The sequence below is a fragment of the Ranitomeya imitator genome, chromosome 10 (assembly GCF_032444005.1).
Source record: "Ranitomeya imitator isolate aRanImi1 chromosome 10, aRanImi1.pri, whole genome shotgun sequence".
Taxonomy (NCBI): Eukaryota; Metazoa; Chordata; class Amphibia; order Anura; family Dendrobatidae; genus Ranitomeya; species Ranitomeya imitator.
Window position 1 is genome coordinate 46,885,265 of NC_091291.1, and position 23,028 is coordinate 46,908,292.

Here is a 23,028-nt window from a genome sequence, read left to right on the forward strand (position 1 = left end):
TGTCGGGTTTTAGGAAGGAGAAAGAAAAAGCCGGTAATTGAATTACCGGCTTTCAAGCTGTATAGCGCTGGAATAAATATTAATATATATACATATATGTGTCTCACTGACATATATATATATATATACCTATTCTATGTGTACACATTTATTCTACCTATTCTACTGTAAGCTGTCAGTGTGATTTTACTGTACACCGCACTGAATTACCGGCTTTTCTCTCTAATATATGTGTCTACTGACATATATATATATATATATATATATATATATATATATAGACAGTATATATATATTTTCTTTTCTTTTTGGGACACATGGATCACTTCTATAGCGGTATGTTGGTTTTGCTAGCCTGCGAGAAAACCACGCAGTACGGATGCCATACGGATTACATACGGAGGATGCCATGCGCAAAAAACGCTGACACACCCTGCCTACGGAGGAGCTACGGACCACTTTTTTCGGGACTTTTCAGCGTATTACGGCCGTAATATACGGACCGTATTGTTTTACGCTGTGTGTGACGCCGGCCTAATAGTTACCTGCACAAACAGATATCCTCCTAAGATAGCCAAATCTAAAAAAAAAAAATACTCGAACGTCCAAAAATATTAACCCCTTTCTGAACTCGGACGGGATAGTACGTCCGAGGTCAGATCCCCTGCTTTGATGCAGGGCTCCGCGGTGAGCCCGCATCAAAGCCGGGACATGTCAGCTGTTTTGAACAGCTGACATGTGCCCGTAATAGGCGCGGGCAGAACCGCGATCTGCCCGCACCTATTAACTAGTTAAATGCCGCTGTCAAACGCAGACAGCGGCATTTAACTACCGCTTCTGGCCGGGCGGCCGGAAATGACGTCATCGCCGACCCCCGTCACATGATCGGGGGTCGGCGATGCGTCAGGATGGTAACCATAGAGGTCCTAGAGACCTCTATGGTTACTGATCACGGGTGGCTGTGAGCGCCACCCTGTGGTCGGCGCTCACAGCACACCTCCATTTCTGCTACATAGCAGCGATCAGCAGATCGCTGCTATGTAGCAGAGGCGATCGTGCTGTGCCTGCTTCTAGCCTCCCATGGAGGCTATTGAAGCATGGCAAAAGTAAAAAAAAAAAAGTTTAAAAAAATGTGAAAAAAATAAAAAATATATAAAAGTTTAAATCACCCCCCTTTCGCCCCAATCAAAATAAATCAATAAAAAAAAATCAAATCTACACATATTTGGTATCTCTGTGCTCAGAATCGCCCAATCTATCAATTAAAAAAAGCATTCACCTGATCGCTAAACGGCGTAGCGAGAAAAAAATTCGAAACGCCAGAATTACGTTTTTTAGGTCGCCGCGACATTGCATTAAAATGCAATAACGGGCGATCAAAAGAACGTATCTGCACCAAAATGGTATCATTAAAAACGTCATCTCGGCACGCAAAAAATAAGCCCTCAACCGACCCCAGATCACGAAAAATGGAGACGCTACGAGTATCGGGAAATGGCGTAATTTTTTTTTTTTTTTTTTAGCAAAGTTTGGAATTTTTTTTCACCACTTAGATAAAAAATAACCTAGTCATGTTAGGTGTCTGTGAACTCGTACTGACCTGGAGAATCATAATGTCAGTTTCAGCATTTAGTGAACCTAGCAAAAAAGCCAAACAAAAAACAAGTGTGGGATTGCACTTTTTTTGCAATTTCACCGCATTTGGAATTTTTTTTCCGTTTTCTAGTACACGACATGCTAAAACCAATGATGTCGTTCAAAAGTACAACTCGTCCCGCAAAAAGTAAGCCCTCACATGGCCAAATTAATGGAAAAATAAAAAAGTTATGGCTCTGGGAAGGAGGGGAGTGAAAAACGAACACGGAAAAACGAAAAATCCCAAGGTCATGAAGGGGTCAAGCTTTGATATTTATGAGTCTTTTGGTTTGATTGAGAACATAGTTGTTGATCAATATTAAAAATAATCCTCTAAAATACAACTTGCCTAATAATTCTGCACACAGTGTATTGTTAGGTGGCTGTACGACACCTAGTGGATGGGAGATAAACAAGCAGCAATGTTTTAGTACATATAGGACTAAAAGGGGTTAATCAGCGATGACAGGTTGATAATGAGCAGCTGAAGATTTGGAAGAGATGGCTGCTCACCATATCTCCACCCTTTGGTGTGGTTTACTTTGTAAAATGAGGTCTGTTTGTCTCACACATGTCTATGTGTATGGAGGTGTGCAGATCTCCTGGATTGAAAGCCTTTGCTGAAGGACTAAGAAGCTGGACTCTAAGCCAGACATACTATCCAGCACAATTGTATGGACTTGTTTCACTTTATGCAAGACAAAGGCTGTATTTAAGTTTTCCTGTGATTTGGTTTATGAGGACTGAAATAAACCAGCCAAACTTTAATAAGAAACGGTTACTGTGATACCTCAGTTCACTCTCAAGTGAGTAGAATTACTAGTGCGGTCAGTGTTACAAGAGAACACATGTGACTGCTACAAAAGTACTGCATGTCATGGGTGAAGGCGGCTACAGGCCAGGGAGCAGTGTCAGACAGCATGGAGGACCTGACTAAACACCTTGTGTAAGCCGAATATCTACAGCCACAACAGCTGGCACAACAGGAGACAAGCAAGCTGCTGATGCAACAGGTACAGCAGCAGCACCAGCAACAGATCCAGCAGCACCAGCAACAGATCCAGCAGCAGCACCAGCAACAGCACTGATAACAGCAGCAGCAGATTTAATTACTCACTGAAGTGGTTTGTGCAATGGCGGCAGCTCCGACTCCAAGGTCAGCTGATTATTTTTCTATCCGGAATGCAGAGAGGAGAGTAAAACAGAAAATAATGATTTTGGATGATGATATAGAGGCCTTTTTAACCATTTTTGGAAGGGTCGCCAATAGGGAGAAACTCCCGCCAGTGCAGTGGGTGGAAGTTCTGGTGCTATCCTTGATAGGGGAGCCACAAAACGTCTACTATGATTTAGCCTTACAGGATGCTAAAGTGTATGTGAAATTGAAAACAGTAATTTTGATGTGCTTGGGGTGACAATGTCTATCAGGGCACACCAGGTCCACTGCTGGGCATGTCACTATGACTAACCCCCGCACTACCAAATGATTTACCTTCTGCATCTCATCCAAAAAATGTTTGCAACCGGAGTCCTCTACCCCAGCGCAGATGGTAGAGTGAATCGCAATGGATCAGTTTGTGCATTTCCTTCCAAGCTTGATGCAGACTTGGCTTGCCCAGGGAGATCTCCGGAATGCTGATGACTTGGTCAGACTGCTTTAAAGGTATCAGGAGGTTGTTGGTTCCTTGGGAAGGCAACTCTGGCGGTCCCATCAGGGGGCAAATGCTATAAATGGGGTGGGGCACCCAAAGTCCAATGGGGTGGCAGAGGTAATGCCAAGGATCTCATCGGGGGGTGTAATTTTCTGGAGATGTCACAGTATTGGTGATATAGCTGCCCATTGTCCCCTGACCACCAAGCAAATGGACTGTAGCACGGGACACCAGTGTTCCTTCTACACAGCAAGGGGCGAAGGACACCAAGCTTGTCCTGCAAAAGTGAATGGTCTACAAATGACTGGACTACTAGACTCAGGGAGTTTGGTGACCATTGTGAGGGCCACACTCCTACAATTAATCCCTGGGAAGAAGGTGTGTTTCTGCTGCATTCACGGGGATGCTAAAGACTATCCGGTGGCCAGAGTGGTCATTGAGATGGCCTAAGACTGGTTTTCCTTCTATGTAATGGTGGGAGATGAGTAGGTATTATCACCGGAGGCCGACATTCCTGAGATAGGGGTTACTAGAGAACATTTTGGGCCTCCCCAACATAGGGACCTTACTCTAAAAGAAGTGTTCAATAATTTAACTGTTATGAATATACATAAGACATAATACAGGAGCCGGGCCAACACCAGATTTCCTTATTTTATGATGAGTAGGGACATATTATACTGGGTTACTAAGGTCAGAGAGGAAATAGTGGAGAAATTGTTGGTACTAGAACCCTATAGACAGGGGGGGTTGGCCAGGGCTCATTGACGTGTCTTGGTTGGCCATTTGCTTGTCGACAAAACCCAAGAATGGGTTAGTCACATGCTCTATTGACCCAGATATCACTGGAAATTCTTAAGGTGCTGCAAGTCCTGTCATACCTGCCAGTTAAGTGCTCCCACCCCTCACTTCCTTAATCCCCTTGTGCCGCTACCCATTAGGGCATGGCAAGAAAGAGACCCCTTTGAAACTCCATGTTTGCTGCAGAAGAGGATATTGAAGATGTCACAATAGCCGAGACGCTGTTGAAGGCCCAAAAACAGTAATGTCAGGAATTGCTGCAGCAAAACTGGGATCTGTTCTCAGATTTGCCGGAGTGTACAGATAAAACCTACTCCAAGAAATTGAACAGACACAGCTTATCTTTAATGTAAATAATAATTTTATTAAGTTCATATCAGTAAAATCCAAAAGAGCAATAAAAATGGCATAAGGGGATGAATAAGTCTCATACAGGGAAATCACAGTAGAATATATAGATGGTGAGTATAATCACAAAGCAGTATTTAACCTTCCACAGTATAGCCATGTGGACAGAATAAAAATGATCATAAAGTGCAAATAGGGATATACTTTTTTACAGTGGTGGTGAGCAGGGGCCGTGATGGACGAGAGGCGTTCGGCGTGGTTGTGTGGTGACATCACCTGTCTGTGTGTAACGGACATGTGTGTAAGCCAATCCCAACGCGTTTCGAGGGAACCGACCCTCTTTCTCAAGGTAAGAAAGAAACACAACCACGCCCCACGCCTCTCGTCCATCACGCCCCATGCTCACCACGCTACCCTGACAGCGGCGCCATCGGCCGAGGCGCACCACGGTGGTTTCAGCAGTGATCGGACGTGAACTCTTCAGCCTTGGGGAGGACGCTCCCGCATCAGGCACGAACGGACAGTGGGGAGGAAGTTCCTACGCCATCTTGCCCATCACACACAGGATCATTTGGACATCTGCAAGTGCATCTTTGCATTGTATTTTCACTGACACATAGGCCGGTGTTCACGCCACACCAGCCCGATTACCTGCTGCTTTGTTTTTCTGGCACACGTGCTCAGCGCCATTGTGACATATTGGTTTAGGTATACAAAATGGCTGTAGTACCCCTATTGGATGGGAGATAAACCTGGAGCAATGTTTTAGCACATATGGGACAGTGGTTAGCACTGGAGACTTGTAGCACTGGGGTCCTGGGTTCAAATTCCACCAAGAACAAAATCTGCAAGGAGTTTGTATGTTCTTCCCATGTTTGTGTGGGTTTCCTCTAGGTTCTACAGTTTCCTCCCACACTCCAAAGGCATACTGATAGGTAATTAAGATTGTGAGACCCAATGGGGGACACAGCTAATAATGTCTGTAAAATCTGTTAAATTAACGGTGCTATGTAAGTCAGTAAAATAAATTAAAACATTTTAAAAATGTTACTAAAAGGGGTTACTCGGTCATGTCATTTTGATTATGAGCAGCTGAAGAGTAGACAGAGATGACTGTTATCATGCATTAAAATGCAATAACGGGCGACCAAAAGAACGTATCCGCAAAAAAATGGTATCATTAAAAACATCAGCTCGGCACGCAAAAAATAAGCCCTCAACCAACCCCAGATCATAAAAAATGGAGACGCTATGAGTATCGGAAAATGGTGCAATTTTTACAAAAAAAAATTTTAAGCAAAGTTTTGAATTTTTATTCACCACTTAGATAAAAAATAACCTAGAGATGTTTGGTGTCTATGAACTCGTAATGACCTAGAGAATCACAATGGCAGGTCAGTTTTAGCATTTAGTGAACCTAGCAAAAAAGCCCAAACAAAAAACAAGTGTGGGATTGCACTTTTTTGCAATTTCACCGCACTTGGATTTTTTTTCCTGTTTTCTAGTACAAGACATGGTAAAACCAATGGCGTCATTCCAAAGTACAACTTGTCCCACAAAAAAATAAGCCCTCACATGACCATATTGACAGAAAAATAAAAAAGTTATGGCTCTGGGAAGAAGTGGAGCGAAAAACGAACACGCAAAAATGAAAAAGGGCCACGTCTTGAAGGGGTTAAATACAAGTGGTTTCTGTGATACCTCCCAAGTGAATAGCATTGTTACAATATATACATAGATATTTAGTTATTTGTTTTTATTTTATTTAATAAAAAATCATGTGTATTCCTTTTTTGTGTTCACATTTTTGCTTTAACGATGTTACTAAATGAATCTACGGTATTTTTTACCCAAAAGGGACATTTTGCTTTTTAACTGTAAATTTATTTTTTCTGCCACATGCCACTGTAATATTGCATTGGATAAGTCTTAACAGGAATTTGCATATAACTGACTTGCTAAAGCTAGCAACCCTGAAAAATGCTCTAATTTAAAGGAAACAGAAAAACCCCTAATCTCTTATGAAGTGGCTTTTGAGTGCAGTATCCCAGATTAAGACTTTACTCTGATCCTGGGTGCTGCTGCCAATCACAGCCTTGCTGGTGAGTAATTGCACATGTATAGCAAATGTCAATCACAGGGCTATAAATTCATGGCATTGGGATTGGGACTAAAAAGGAATATGTCATCAGACTCATGCAACATGACCCATGGGCAGCAGGGACCATTAGCAGCAGGAACCGTGGGCAGCAGGAACCATGGGCAGCAGAAACCACGGGAAGCAGGAACCATGGGCAGCAGAAACCACGGGAAGCAGGAACCATGGGCAGCATGAACCATGGACAGCATATATCATGGGCAGAAACCACTGGGTAAATCTGACAGGGAGAAGGACTTGGGGATCCTAGTTAATGATAAACTTACCTGGAGCAGCCAATGCCAGGCAGCAGCTGCCAAGGCAAACAGGATCATGGGGTGCATTAAAAGAGGTCTGGATACACATGCTGAGAGCATTATACTGCCTCTGTACAAATCCCTAGTTAGACCGCACATGGAGTACTGTGTCCAGTTTTGGGCACCGGTGCTCAGGAAGGATATAATGGAACTAGAGAGAGTACAAAGGAGGGCAACAAAATTAATAAAGGGGATGGGAGAACTACAATACCCAGATAGATTAGCGAAATTAGGATTATTTAGTCTAGAAAAAAGACGACTGAGGGGCGATCTAATAACCATGTATAAGTATATAAGGGGACAATACAAATATCTCGCTGAGGATCTGTTTATACCAAGGAAGGTGACGGGCACAAGGGGGCATTCTTTGCGTCTGGAGGAGAGAAGGTTTTTCCACCAACATAGAAGAGGATTCTTTACTGTTAGGGCAGTGAGAATCTGGAATTGCTTGCCTGAGGAGGTGGTGATGGCGAACTCAGTCGAGGGGTTCAAGAGAGGCCTGGATGTCTTCCTGGAGCAGAACAATATTGTATCATACAATTATTAGGTTCTGTAGAAGGACGTAGATCTGGGGATTTATTATGATGGAATATAGGCTGAACTGGATGGACAAATGTCTTTTTTCGGCCTTACTAACTATGTTACTATGTTACTAGAATAGAGCATGAGCAGCAGGAATTACGAGCCGCAGGAACCACAGGAAGCATGCACCACAGGCAACAGGAACCATAGCATGGACCATGGGCAGCATGGACCATGAGCAGCATAGAGCATGAGTAGCAGGAACCACAGGCAACAGGAACAATTGGCAGCAGGAAGCACAGGCAGAAGGAACCACAGGCAACATGCAACACAGGCAGCAGGAACCATGGGCAGCATGGACGACAGGCAGTATGAACTACAGGCACCATGTACAGCATGAACCATTGACAGCAGGAACAACAGGCAGCATGGTCCATGGGCAGCATAGAGCACAGGCAGCAGGAACCACAGGCAGCATGCACCACAGGCAGCAGGAACCACCAGTAGTACAGACCATAGGCAGTATAAACCACTGGCAGTATGGACCACAGGCAGCAGGAATCATGAGTTGCAGGAACTACAAGCAGCATTGACTATGGGCAGCATAGAGTATGGATAGCAGGTTTAGAAGCAGTAAGAACCACAAGCAGCAGGAACCATGAGCAGCAGGAACCACGGCCAGCATTGACTATGGGCAGCATAGAGTATGGACAGCAGGAACAGAAGCAGTAAGAACCACAAGCAGCAGGAACCATGAGCAGCAGGAACCATGGCCAGCATTGACTATGGGCAGCATAGAGTATGGACAGCAGGAACCACAGGCAGCAGTAATCACAGGCAGCATGAATCAGACACTGGCTGCTTGATTACAGCCATATAGTGTATGTCTATGCACACATCAATCAGGGTAGCAGTGGGTATGATAGCGTGCATGGCCTTGATTGCTCACTTATGCTCCCAGTCCAGATGACTGTGTCCACAATGGGTTTTTGCTGAGATTTTGATGCTGTATATTTTGGATGCTTATATAAGTAGGAGAAAAACTGGAGTAATCAATAAATAAGTACCCAGGGAGGACTCAGCACCAAGAACCGCCCAATGTTTGGCTAAAATGTCTCTCATTTTATACCATTCATGGTTAAATGTAGAGATGAAACGAATCTTTGTCCTTACCCACAACTATAAAGAATATCCTGCGGTAGCAGTAATGTTATGTACTACGCTACCTGCGGATGTTCTAAAATATATATAGGTCTGACTTCTAGAGAATTACGCATTTGCGTACGTGAGCATGTGCGGAACATTTGCGCGGCCAAGACAGTGGTCGACCCCCTCCAATTAAAAACTATCCCCCGCCACTTCAGGGCATATCACAATTGTGATGCCAAAACATTGAAAATCAAGGGGATAGATATTATCCATCTAGGTATTAGAGGGGGCAATTATAAGAAAATATTGGCCCAAAGAGAGGCAAAGTGGATTGTTAAGCTGGATACTGTAGCCCCTAAGGGCCTTAACGAGTCCTTAAGCTTTGCTTCATTTCTATGAATAATTAGCTCTTCTTCTCCTGACTTATGCTCATACATTCACCCATTGATGGTTTTTTTGCGTGTGGTTTTATTATTTTAACTTTTTCTATTTTTCCTTATTTTTTAGCTATATTATGTGATTATGCGTCTCTTTATTGGACCCTATTATGAACATTCTGCCGTGCAACTCGCCATTGAAAACAAGCGGAGAAATAGATTGTGCCATCATTTTGTTATGCCTATAGAGTTTACTGTTCCTTTTACTTATATCAGAATCTTTATGTCACCCTATTATGGCGATAATGAATTCGGACTTTATATGTACTGATACTATCTGTTATTTTGGCACATGTTATATAGTGGGAGAAAAAAGTATTTAGTCAGCCACCAATCGTGCACGTTCTCCCACTTGAAAAGATGAGAGAGGCCTGTAATTGACATCTTAGGTAGACCATAACTATGAGAGTCAAAATGAGAAAACAAATCCAGAAAATCACCTTGTCTGATTTGGCAAGATTTATTTAGCAAAATATGGTGGAAAATAAGTATTTGGTCATTAACAAAAGTTAATCTCAATATTTTGTTATATATCCTTTGCTGGAAATGACAGAGGTCAAACCTTTTCTGTAAGTCTTCACAACATTCGCATACACTGTTGTTGGTATGTTGGCCCATTCCTCCATGCAGATCTCCTCTAGAGCAGTGATGTTTTGGGCCTGTCACTGGACAACACAGACTTTCAACTCCCTCCAAAGGTGTTCTATGGGGTTGAGATTTGGAGACTGGCTAGGCCACTCCAGGAGCTTCATATGTTTCTTACGATGCCACTCCTTCATTGCCCTGGCGGTGTGCTTGCGATCATTATCATGCTGAAAGACCCATCCACATTTCAATGCCCTTGCTGATGGAAGGAGGTTTGCACTTAAAATATCACGATACATGGCCCCATTCATTCTTTCATGTACATGGATAAGTCATCCTGGTCCCTTTGCAGAGAAACAGCCCCAAAGCATGATGTTGCCACCCCCATGCTTCACAGTAGGTATGGTGTTCTATGGATGCAACTCAGCATTCTGTCTCCTCCAAACATGATGAGTTTTGTTTCTACCAAGCAGTTCTACTTTGGTTTCATCAGACATATGATATTCTCTCAATACTCTTCTGGATAATCCAAATGCTCTCTAGCAAACTTATGACGGGCACGGACATGTACTGGCTTAAGCAGTGGGACACGTCTGGCACTGTAGGATCTGAGTCCCTGGCGGCGTAGTGTGTTACTGATGGTAGCCTTTGTTACAGTGGTCCCAGCTCTATGCAGGTCATTCATTAGGTCCCCCCGTGTGGTTCTGGGATTTTTGCTCACCGTTCTTGTGATCATTTTGACCTCACAGGGTGAAATCTTGCTTGGAGCTCCAGATCGAGAACGATTAACAGTGGTCTTGTATGTCTTCCATTTTCTTATTATTGCTCCCACAGTTGATTTTATCATACCAAGCTGCTTGCCTATTGCAGATTCAGTCTTCCCAGCCTGGTACAGGGCTACAATTTTGTTTCTGCTGTCCTTTGACAGCTCTTTGGTCTTCACCATAGTTGAGTTTGGAGTGTGACTGTTTGAGGTTGTGGACAGGTGTCTTTTATACTGATAACAATTTCAAACGGGTGCCATTACTACAGGTAATGAGTGGAGGACAGAGGAGCCTCTTAAAGAAGAAGTTACAGGTCTGTGAGAGCCAGAAATCTTACATATTTTTAGGTGACCAAATATTTATTTTCCACCACAATTTGCAAAATAAATCTTGCCAAATCACACAAGGTGATTTTCTGGATTTGTTTTCTCATTTTGACTCTCATAGTTGTGGTCTACCTATGATGTCAATTACAGTCTTCTCTCATCTTTTTAAGTGGGAGAACTTGCACAATTGGTGGCTGACTAAATACTTTTTTTCCCCACTGTATGTCTAGAAACTCCCCTTTATTTACATGCGGCTGTGCGTGTGCGCACTGCTGTCCCCCACGTCCGACATTCAGTCGGGCGTCTGCACCGGCTTCCTGTGCGTGACCCAGGTTATTTGATCACCGGCGCATGCGCAGTGACGCCTGACGCTTTGCCTGGATGCTAGGACCTGCGGTGACGCACTGCGCACGCGCCGACAGCGCCGCCTCTCATAGGGTGATCACAACCATGTGATACACCTTGTGACACTATTGTCATGGCAATATAAGGTCCTTCTATTCACACTATCATCACTCCCCCTGAGGAAGTGTCTGGCATAGACACGAAACGTGCGTCGGGGTTACCCGCCATCATTTGGGGCTCACCACCATCTTATTTGTTCTGTGCACTGGGCTTGGTAAGTTCTGCCTCTAATTAATGATATAGCCCCCGTTTCTCCGCGGATCCCCACATGATCAAACTATAGCTGGGCTTGATTTACCCTGATTTACCCTGCTCTATCTGGCTTTAATTTGTTATATAGCTCCCTTTGCTTTTGTGGATTCCCGCATCATTATATTGTACTTGGGCTTGATTCATTGTGTTCTATTTGTGTTCTACTTACTTAGTATATGGACAAGCATCCAAATGAAAATTAGATGGATGCATTATCTTAGAACTCCTATGTGCACCTTACTATTGTATGTACAGCTGTGTACTAGTCCTGATTGACAATTTTATAGTATGTGTTTTTTGACCTTCTGAAATAAATTTTGTACTTTCTTACTTATTTATTGATTACTCCAGTTTTTCTCCTACTTATATAGTCATGATACGGAGTCAATAAAAAATTGTAAATGTGGGCTGATACTATCGAGTATCCCCACTGCTAGCATATTAAATATGCGATGCGGTTTTTTGCTTCTGTGTTTAATATTTTGGATGCTATAAGTACCGGAAACACAGACATGTGAATGGGAACATAAACAGATTCTCCACTTTGGACAATCTATTTTGCTAGAAGACGTACTTGGCAATAAGTTGATTACAAAGTGTCATGCTTTTTGGAACCCCCGTTTTGTTTCTGTGAGATAGTCTGTTATTAAGTGCTTAATTTCCCTTCAGCGCCTACACAGGGGGAATTAAGCAGTACACAATCCATACAAAAATAAATGTGATACATTTACAAGACAAGAATTTCATGCCAAAACCAAAAGCCCGTTGGAGTAACTATGCTGAAAATATTACATAAAAAAATGTATTAAATGAAAATATGAGATTTCAGCTACTTTATACTAAATTTGTTCCAAAATTTGCTGTTTTTTTTTTTTGCAAAGCCACAATTATTATTAGGAAAGTGCAAAAAAATAACCCATGTTTTGCACAAATACCCCTTGTGCAAATTTGGCTTTGACCACTCTCCGCTTTGGCCAAGAGATACGAATCCTGAACAGAGAACACTTTTAGGGTGTTTTCACATTGCGTTTTGGCACCCACTCGTTTTTCCCATCGGGACTTACTGTACATCCAAACCCCGCTTAAAACGGGATTCGGACATATGTGCTGACGGGACCACAGACTATAATGGTGCCGACAGAGTGAACGCGCACTCTACCGATCATCGTTTTAGGGTTTGTATACCTACTGGAGACAGACACTCCGACGGAGTGGACTGTGTTGTGAGTTCTGTTTTTGGGCTCCCTCTGGTGGTTACTGATGGTACTGGGTGACTTGTCTTTCCTGGGTTTCTGGGTTCCACCTGTTCCATCAGCATATGGGAGTTTCCTATTTAACCTGGCTTTGCTGGCATTTCCTCGCCGGTTATCAATGTATCCAGTGTGTCTTGTTACCTCTGCTCCCTGCTCCTAGAACCGTCTGGACAAGCTAAGTTTGGATTTTCCTGTTTTGTGTTTTGCTTAATTTGGTTTTTAGTCCAGCCTGCAGATATGTGATTCTCTGCTGCTGGTTGCTCTAGTGGGCTGAAATTGCTTTTCATGTACCATGAGTTGGCACATGAGTTCAAGTAATTTCAGGATGGTTTTTTGAAGGGTTTTTCGCTGACCGCGCAGTTCACTTTTGTATCCTCTGCTATCTAGCTTTAGCGGGCCTCATTTTGCTGAAACTGTTTTCATACTACGTATGTGCTTTCCTCTCATTTCACCGTCATTATATGTGGGGGGCTGCTATTTGCTGTGGGGTATTTCTCTGGAGGCAAGAGAGGTCTGTGTTTCTTCTGATAGGGGAAGTTAGATCTTCGGCTGGAGCGAGACGTCTAGGATCATCGTAGGCACGTTCCCCGGCTACTTTTATTTGTGTGTTAGGTTCAGGGTCGCGGTCAGCTCAGGTTCCATCGCCCTAGAGCTTGTTTGTATCTGTGCTTGTCCTTTTTGTGATCCCCTGCCATTGGGATAATGACAGTATAACCGGCCCACAAAGTGTTAATTGTATTGGCTGAAGTAGGAGGATAAGTAGTCTGAGGAAGTTTTTTTTTTTTTTCCCCTCAGAGTTTGCTGCCTAGCCTTATTGCAGCCTGGCTACTTCCTCCTCCTCTTAATCTTTGAATGGCTCTGATCTCAGCTGTTTATCATGGACGTCCAGAGTTTGGCTTCCAGCCTGAATAATCTTGCCACTAAGGTTCAAAATATACAGGATTTTGTTGTACATGCTCCTATGTCTGAACCTAGAATTCCTGTCCCAGAGTTTTTTTCTGGAGATAGATCTCGTTTTCTGAATTTTAGGAACAATTGCAAGTTGTTTCTTTCTTTGAAATCTCGCTCCTCTGGAGACCCTGCTCAGCAAGTCAAGATAATTATATCTTTCCTGCGGGGTGACCCTCAGGATTGGGCATTTGCATTGGCACCAGGGGACCCTGCGTTGCTTAATGCAGATGCGTTTTTTCTGGCATTGGGTTTGCTCTATGAGGAACCTAACCAAGAGATTCAGGCTGAAAAAGCTTTGTTGGCCCTCTCTCAGGGGCAAGATGAAGCAGAAATTTATTGTCAAAAATTTCGGAAGTGGTCGGTACTTACTCAGTGGAATGAGTGCGCTCTGGCTGCAAAGTTTAGAGATGGCCTTTCTGAGGCCATTAAAGATGTTATGGTGGGGTTCCCTGCGCCTGCTGGTCTGAATGAGTCTATGACTATGGCTGTTCAGATTGATCGGCGTTTACGGGAGCGCAAACCTGTGCATCATTTGGCGGTGTCGTCTGAACCGTCACCTGAGATAATGCAATGTGATAGAATTCAGTCCAGAAGTGAACGGCAAAAGTATAGGCGGAAAAAAGGGTTGTGCTTTTATTGTGGTGATTCAGCTCATGTTATATCAGCATGCTCTAAACGCACAAAAAAGGTTGATAAGTCTGTTGCCATTAGTACTTTACAGTCTAAGTTCATTCTGTCTGTGACTCTGATTTGTTCATTATCATCCATTTCCGTCGATGCCTATGTGGATTCAGGCGCTGCCTTGAGTCTTATGGATTGGTCATTTGCCAATCGCTGTGGGTTTAGTCTGGAGCCTCTGGAAGTCCCTATTCCTTTGAAGGGAATTGACTCTACACCTTTGGCTATGAATAAACCTCAGTACTGGACACAAGTGACCATGCGTATGACTCCCGTTCATCAGGAGGTGATTCGCTTCCTGGTACTGTATAATTTGCATGATGTTCTAGTACTTGGTCTGCCATGGTTACAAACTCATAATCCAGTCCTTGACTGGAAATCAGTGTCTGTGTTAAGCTGGGGTTGTCAGGGGGTTCATGATGATGCACCTCCGATTTCTATCGCTTCATCTACTCCTTCTGAGATTCCTGTGTTTTTGTCTGACTATCGGGATGTTTTTGAGGAGCCTAAGCTCAGTTCGCTTCCTCCTCACAGGGATTGCGATTGTGCTATAAATTTAATTCCGGGCAGTAAATTTCCTAAAGGTCGTTTGTTCAATCTGTCAGTGCCAGAGCATACTGCTATGCGGGATTATGTTAAGGAGTCCTTGGAAAAGGGACATATCCGTCCATCTTTGTCCCCTTTGGGAGCAGGTTTTTTTTTCGTTGCCAAGAAAGATGGTTCCTTGAGGCCTTGTATAGATTATCGTCTTTTGAATAAGATTACCGTAAAATATCAGTATCCTTTGCCATTGTTGACTGATTTGTTTGCTCGCATTAAGGGGGCTAAATGGTTCACTAAGATTGATCTTCGGGGTGCGTATAATCTTATACGAATAAAGCAAGGTGATGAGTGGAAAACCGCATTTAATACGCCTGAGGGCCATTTTGAGTATTTGGTAATGCCTTTTGGACTTTCTAATGCTCCTTCAGTCTTCCAGTCCTTTATGCACGATATTTTCCGTGAATATCTGGATAAATTTATGATTGTGTATTTGGATGATATTTTGGTTTTTTCTGATGACTGGGAGTCTCATGTTCAGCAGGTCAGGAAGGTGTTTCAGGTCCTGCGGGCCAATTCCTTGTTTGTAAAAGGCTCAAAGTGTCTCTTTGGAGTCCAGAAGATTTCTTTCTTGGGGTATATTTTTTCCCCTTCTACTATTGAGATGGATCCCGTCAAGGTTCAGGCTATTTGTGACTGGACGCAGCCTACATCTCTTAAGAGTCTACAGAAGTTCTTGGGCTTTGCTAATTTCTATCGTCGTTTTATAACTAATTTTTCTAGTGTTGTTAAGCCTTTGACGGATTTGACTAAGAAGGGTGCTGATGTTGCTAATTGGTCTCCTGCGGCTGTGGAGGCCTTTCAGGAACTTAAGCGCCGGTTTTCTTCTGCTCCTGTGTTGCGTCAGCCAGATGTTTCGCTCCCTTTTCAGGTTGAGGTTGATGCTTCCGAGATTGGAGCGGGGGCGGTTTTGTCACAGCGAAGCTCCGATGGCTCAGTGATGAAGCCATGCGCGTTTTTTTCTAGAAAGTTTTCGCCGGCTGAGCGGAATTATGATGTTGGTAATCGGGAACTTTTGGCCATGAAGTGGGCATTTGAGGAGTGGCGTCATTGGCTAGAGGGTGCTAGACATCGTGTGGTGGTCTTGACTGATCACAAAAATTTGATTTACCTTGAGTCTGCCAGGCGTCTGAATCCTAGACAGGCTCGTTGGTCACTGTTTTTCTCTCGTTTCAATTTTGTGGTTTCATACCTGCCAGGTTCAAAGAATGTGAAGGCGGATGCTCTTTCTAGGAGTTTTGTGCCTGACTCCCTTGGAAATTCTGAGCCCTCTGGTATCCTTAGGGATGGGGTGATTTTGTCTGCTGTCTCCCCAGACTTGCGACGTGCTTTGCAGGAGTTTCAGGCGGGTAAACCTGATCGTTGTCCGCCTGAGAGACTGTTTGTTCCGGATAATTGGACCAGTAGAGTCATCTCCGAGGTCCATTCTTCTGCGTTGGCAGGTCATCCTGGAATATTTGGTACTAGAGACTTGGTGGCCAGGTCTTTTTGGTGGCCTTCCTTGTCGAGGGATGTGCGTTCTTTTGTGCAGTCTTGTGAGGTTTGTGCTCGGGCTAAGCCTTGCTGTTCTCGGGCCAGTGGATTGTTGTCACCTTTGCCTATCCCGAAGAGGCCTTGGACGCACATTTCCATGGACTTTATTTCGGATCTCCCTGTCTCTCAAAAAATGTCCGTCATCTGGGTTGTGTGTGATCGCTTTTCTAAAATGGTTCATCTGGTACCCTTGCCTAAGTTGCCTTCCTCCTCTGAGTTGGTCCCTCTGTTTTTTCAGAATGTGGTTCGTTTGCATGGGATTCCTGAGAACATCGTTTCTGACAGGGGATCCCAGTTTGTGTCTAGATTTTGGCGGACTTTCTGTGCTAAGATGGGCATTGATTTGTCCTTTTCGTCTGCATTCCATCCTCAGACGAATGGCCAGACTGAACGAACTAATCAGACCTTGGAAACTTATTTAAGGTGTTTTGTTTCTGCTGATCAGGATGACTGGGTTACCTTTTTGCCGCTGGCCGAGTTTGCGCTTAATAATCGGGCTAGTTCTGCTACCTTGGTTTCTCCTTTCTTTTGTAATTCGGGGTTTCATCCTCGTTTTTCCTCTGGTCAGGTGGAGCCTTCTGATTGTCCTGGAGTGGACATGGTGGTGGATAGGTTGCATCGGATTTGGAGTCATGTGGTGGACAATTTGAAGTTGTCCCAGGAGAAGGCTCAGCAGTTTGCTAATCGCCGTCGCCGCGTGGGTCCTCGACTTCTTGTTGGTGACTTGGTGTGGTTGTCTTCTCGTTTTGTTCCTATGAAGGTCTCTTCTCCTAAGTTCAAGCCTCGGTTCATCGGTCCCTATAGGATCTTGGAAATTCTTAACCCTGTGTCGTTTCGTTTGGATCTCCCGGCATCGTTTGCTATTCATAATGTGTTTCATCGGTCGTTGTTGCGGAAGTATGAGGTACCTGTTGTTCCTTCTCTTGAGCCTCCTGCTCCAGTGCTGGTGGAGGGAGAATTGGAGTATGTTGTGGAGAAGATCTTGGATTCTCGTGTTTCCAGACGGAAACTCCAGTATTTGGTCAAGTGGAAGGGTTATGGTCAGGAGGATAATTCTTGGGTGGTTGCCTCGGATGTTCATGCTGATGATTTGGTTCGCGCTTTTCATAGGGCTCATCCTGGTCGCCCTGGTGGTTCTCGTGAGGGTTCGGTGACCCCTCCTCAAGGGGGGGGTACTGTTGTGAGTTCTGTTTTTGGGCTCCCTCTGGTGGTTACTGATGGTACTGGGTGACTTGTCTTTCCTGGGTTTCTGGGTTCCACCTGTTCCATCAGCATATGGGAGTTTCCTATTTAACCTGGCTTTGCTGGCATTTCCTCGCCGGTTATCAATGTATCCAGTGTGTCTTGTTACCTCTGCTCCCTGCTCCTAGAACCGTCTGGACAAGCTAAGTTTGGATTTTCCTGTTTTGTGTTTTGCTTAATTTGGTTTTTAGTCCAGCCTGCAGATATGTGATTCTCTGCTGCTGGTTGCTCTAGTGGGCTGAAATTGCTTTTCATGTACCATGAGTTGGCACATGAGTTCAAGTAATTTCAGGATGGTTTTTTGAAGGGTTTTTCGCTGACCGCGCAGTTCACTTTTGTATCCTCTGCTATCTAGCTTTAGCGGGCCTCATTTTGCTGAAACTGTTTTCATACTACGTATGTGCTTTCCTCTCATTTCACCGTCATTATATGTGGGGGGCTGCTATTTGCTGTGGGGTATTTCTCTGGAGGCAAGAGAGGTCTGTGTTTCTTCTGATAGGGGAAGTTAGATCTTCGGCTGGAGCGAGACGTCTAGGATCATTGTAGGCACGTTCCCCGGCTACTTTTATTTGTGTGTTAGGTTCAGGGTCGCGGTCAGCTCAGGTTCCATCGCCCTAGAGCTTGTTTGTATCTGTGCTTGTCCTTTTTGTGATCCCCTGCCATTGGGATCATGACAGGACTGTGCCTGAGCACCAACTGTTATCTCTACAGTTTACACATGAATGAGTCCAGGAGGAAAAAGAAGTGGATTTCTCTGATAAGACATATGGCAAAGTTTCTTATATTCATATATACTAATCATTTATGAAAAAAATGTAAATCATGGTTACTCTTTAAAATAGCTGGCCAGTATAAGCAAGCTTTTTTTTCAGTGCAGCAGGTATCATATCTACCGGGTCTACCTTCTTGGACTGATTATGTCTATCCCTTCCTCACAGCATGCACCAACATGGACCCCAGAAGTTGGGTACATGCAATATTGTTGTGTGGAATAGGCTTTATCCACTTCTTATACTCTGGTACCCAGCTGAGGGACAGCCGGAAAAAAGATGATTGAAATGACAGGTTCCGCAGAGAGCTTCAGTGGGGTTTTTGACACTCTGTGTGCGTTCAATATGTTTATAGGTTTCAATACAGAACTTGGCAACACATCTAGTAAAATGTATCATGGGCTGAATGACAGATTCTGGGGTCATCGGCAGATTACGGAGCTGCTAATAGTATTTGAACGACATGAGCAGAGACATAATGGGACATGTGTCTTTCTTATAGGTAACATTATATTATAGGGTGGCGGGATCCTGGGAGTTTGAACAGATAAGTGCGAGAGTTCCCAGTGAGACGAATCGGAAATTGTACATTGAGCAGGCACGATGTCAGCTTTTGTAAATAGTCTATGCCGCAGATTGATGATATTTGTAACTTTTTTTTGTACTCAAAAGTTGCAAAGTTAGTATAAACTTCACATTTGGAACCTGTTACTGCAGTACAAAGATACCAGCATAGTACCAGTCATAGATGAAAGTGTTGGCACCCTTGAAGTTGTGCCAGAAAATTGTTGCTGTTACACAAGTATTGTTGTACACATGTTAATTTCCTTTGTGTGTATTAGAAAAACACAAAAATGAGAAAAAAAGGCAAATTGGACATAATTTTGCAAAAAAAAAAACAAAATGGGCCGGACAAAATTGTTGACACCCTCAGCTTACTATTTAGATGCACATACTTTAAAATTAAACCCTTAGGCCATGTTCACACTATGCGGTTTTTACTGCGGAATCGCGGCGATTTTGCCGCTGCGGGTCCGCAGCTGTTTTCTATGCAGGGTACAGTACAATGTTACCCTATGGAAAACAAAAACCGCAGTGCACATGATGCGGAAAAACCTGAAAAAAACGCGCTGAATTGCTGCGGAAAAAAAAAAGGACCATGTCACTTCTTTGTGCAGAATCGCAGCGATTCTGCACCCATAGAAATGCATTGATCCACTTACTTCCCGCATGGGGCTGTGCACACCATGCGGGAAGTAATGCGGATAATGTGCGGGTTATACCCGGGGTGGAGGAGAGGAGACTCTCCTCCAGGCCCCGGGAACCATATTTGTGTTAAAAAAAAATAAAAAAAAATAATGTTATACTCGCCTCTGAAGTCTCAGCGCTGCACGCGGCCGTCCGGTCTCAGGTTTGCTGTGCGACCAGGACCTGCGGTGACGTCGCGGTCACATGACCGTGACGTCACCGAAGGTCCTGGTCGCACAGCATCTTTGGAACCGGACCGCCGCCTGCAGCACCCTGGAGATCGGGACGTCAGAGGGTGAGTATATCATCATGATTTTATTATATTTAACATTACTATTGATGCTGCATATTGCTGCATATGCAGCATCAATAGTACGGGTAAATCCCGCAGCGGAACCCGCAGGACAAACCGCGATAAATCTGCAGGGATAACCGCAGCGGGTTTGCCCTGCAGATTTATCAAATCCGCTGCGGGAGAACCCGCAGGACAGAACGCATAGTGTGAACATGGCCTTAAGCTCCAAGGGTGGTTTGCACGTTAATGACCGGGCCTATTTTTTTTACAATTCTGACCACTGTCCCTTTATGAGGTTATAACTCTGGAACGCTTCAACGAATCCTGATGATTCTGACAGTGATTTCTCGAGACATATTGTACTTCATGATAGTGGTAAGATTTCTTCGAAAAGACTTGCGTTTGTTTGTGTGAAAATTTGGCGAAAATTTTGAAAATTTCACAATTTCCCAACTTTGAATTTTTATGCCCTTAAATCACAGAGATATGTCACACAAAATACTTAATAAGTAACATTTCCCACATGTCTACTTTACATCAGCACAATTTTGGAAAAAAAATGTTTTTGTTAGGGAGTTATAAGGGTTAAAAGTTGACCAGCAATTTCTCATTTTTACAACACCATTTTTTTTAGGGACCACATCTCATTTGAAGTCATTTTGAGGGGTCTAAATGATAGAAAATAACCAAGTGTGACACCATTCTAAAAACTGCACCCCTCAAGGTGCTCAAAACCACATTCAAGAAGTTTATTAACCCTTCAGGTGTTTCACAGGAATTTTTGGAATGTTTAAATAAAAATGAACATTTAACTTTTTTCACACAAAATTTACTTCAGCTCCAATTTGTTTTATTTTACCAAAGGTAACAGGAGAAAATGTGGGGGTAAACCACTGTTTCGGTGCATGGCAGAGCTCGGAAGGGAAGGAGCGCTATTTGACTTTTCAATGCAAAATTGACTGGAAGTGAGATGAGATGCCGTGTTGCGTTTGGAGAGCCCCTGATGTGCCTAAACATTGAAACCCCCCACAAGTGACACCATTTTGGAAAGTAGACCCCCTAAGGAACTTATCTAGATGTGTGATGAGCACTTTGACCCACCAAGTGCTTCACAGAATTTTATAATGCAGAGCCGTAAAAATAAAAAATCATATTTTTGCACAAAAATGATTTTTTCGCCCCCAATTTTTAACTTTACCAAGGGTAAGAGAAGAAATTGGACCCTGAAAGTTGTTGTGCAATTTGTCCTGAGTATGCTGATACCCCATATGTGGAAGTAAAACACTGTTTGGGCACATGGCAGAGCTCGAAAGGGAAGGAGTGCCGCTTGACTTTTCAATGCAAAATTGACAGGAATTGAGATGGGACACCATGTTGCGTTTGGAGAGCCACTGATGTGCCTAAACATTGAAACCCCCCCCCACGAGTGACACCATTTTGGAAAGTAGACCCCCTAAGGAACTTATCTAGATGTGTGATGAGCACTTTGACCCACCAAGTGCTTCACAGAAGTTTATAATGCAGAGCCGTAAAAATAAAAAATCATATTTTTATACAAAAATGATTTTTTTGCCCCCAATTTTTTATTTTCCCAAGGGTAAGAGAAAAAATTAGACACCAAAATGTATTGTACAATTGGTCCTGAGTACGCTGATACCCCATATGTGGGGGTAAACCATTGTTAGGGCGGATGGGAGAGCTCGGAAGCGAAGGAGCGCCATTTGACTATTCAATGCAAAATTGACAGGAAATGAGATGGGACGCCATGTTGCGTTTGGAGAGCCACTGATGTGCCTAAACATTGAAACCCCCCAAAGTGACACAATTTTGGAAAGTAGACCCCCAAAGGAACTTATCTAGATGTGTTGTGAGAGCTTTGAACCTCCAAGTGTTTCGCTACAGTTTATAACGCAGAGCCATGAAAATAAAAATTATTTTATTTCCATCAAATGTTATTTTTTAGCCCCCCGTTTTGTATTTTCCAAAGGGTAAAAGGAGAAATTGGACCCCAAAAGTTGTTGTTCAATTTGTCCTGAGTACTCTGATACCTCATATGTGGGGGAAACCACCGTTTGGGTGCATGGCAGAGCTCGAAAGGAAAGGACTTAGATGGATTGGTCTGCAGGCATCACATTGCATTTGCAGAGCCCCTAATGTACCTAAACAGTAGAAACCCCCCACAAGTGACCACATATTGCGTTTGGAGAGCCACTGATGTGCCTAAACATTGAAACCCCCCAAAGTGACACAATTTTGGAAAGTAGACCCCCTAAGGAACTTATCTTGATGTGTTGTGAGAACTTTGAACCCCCAAGTGTTTCACTACAGTTTATAATGCAGAGCCATGAAAATAAAAAATCATTTTTTTTCCACAAAAATTATTTTTTAGCCCCCAGTTTTGTATTTTCCCAAGGGTAACAGGAGAAATTGGACCCCAAAAGTTGTTATCCAATTTGTCCTTAGAACGCTGATATCCCATATGTGGGGGGGAACCACCCTTTGGACGCATGGCAGAGCTCGGAAGGGAAGGAGCGCCATTTGGAATGCAGACTTAGATGGATTGGTCTGCAGGCATCACATTGCATTTGCAGAGCCTCTGATGTAACTTAACAGTAGAAACCCCCCAGAAGTGAACCCATATTGGAAACTAGACCCCCAAGGAACTTATCAAGATGTGTTGTGAGAACTTTGAACCCCCAAGGGTTTATAAAGCAGAGCCCTGAAAATAAAAAATCATTTTTTTCCCACAAAATTGTTTTTTTAGCACCCCGAATTTTTATTTTCCTAAGGGTAACAAGAGAAATTGGACGCCAAAATTTGTTGTCCAAATTGTCCTGAGTACGCTGATACCCAATATGTTGGGGTAAACCCCTGTTTAGGCGCACGGGAGAGCTCAAAATGGAAGGAGCACTGTTTTACTTTTTCAACGCAGAATTGGCTGGAATTGAGATTGGATGCCATGTCGCGTTTGGAGGGCCCCTGATGTGCCTAAACAGTGGAAACTGTTGTGAGTTCTGTTTTTGGGCTCCCTCTGGTGGTTACTGATGGTACTGGGTGACTTGTCTTTCCTGGGTTTCTGGGTTCCACCTGTTCCATCAGCATATGGGAGTTTCCTATTTAACCTGGCT